At 35.5% G+C, this 566-nt stretch overlaps 1 protein-coding gene across 2 annotated transcripts in view; it reads right to left on the bottom strand.

Moving 5' to 3' along the window:
- The window catches only part of LOC101589137 (solute carrier family 22 member 9-like), an 88,021-nt gene that overhangs the window by 27,820 nt on the left and 59,635 nt on the right, over positions 1-566 (bottom strand). The gene's annotated exons all lie outside the window — the stretch shown is intronic.

Below are 566 nucleotides of genomic sequence, written 5' to 3'. Positions count from 1 at the left end.
CATAGTAGTTATTCAGAGAACAAGATGCAGACATGACATCTTGTCTAAACAATATTAGTACAAACCTTTCTTCTCACTGAACTAAGAGAAAGTAGGTGTATATCTCTCCTAACTCTTTTGTGTGTATATATATATATTTTTTCCACTACAAAATGGTCCTTCATTTATATCCTCCTTTTTCATTTTGTATTTTCAGAGATGGGTGTTTCATTGCTGTTAGAGAAGCTGTATTTGGAGAAGTCTTTAAAGCACCTTTTCATACTTGATGGTTGTTAAATATTGTAGGTACATGAATTCAGCAAAATATCCCAATATAGTCCAATAGTCCATAACAGTTGTGGGTTATCAGCAGAACTGGCACTTGTCTGAAGTTGTTGACTTGAGCCTTTTATAGCTCAGCATATTAATATGGCTTTACTTTTTATACCTTGTGGCTATACTTTTCTGCTGGATGGTTAAGACCAAATTAAAACAAGACCTACATAGAAGTGTTTTTGAGGGACTGGGGAGATGGCTCAGTAAAATAAGTACTTGCCTTGCAAGCACAAGGACCTGAGTTCAATCCC

The sequence above is a fragment of the Octodon degus genome, unplaced genomic scaffold, assembly GCF_000260255.1.
Source record: "Octodon degus isolate 3935 unplaced genomic scaffold, OctDeg1.0 scaffold00279, whole genome shotgun sequence".
Lineage (NCBI taxonomy): Eukaryota > Metazoa > Chordata > Mammalia > Rodentia > Octodontidae > Octodon > Octodon degus.
The sequence above is the reverse complement of the archived record's forward strand: the minus strand, read 5'-3'. Positions and strand labels throughout refer to the sequence as shown.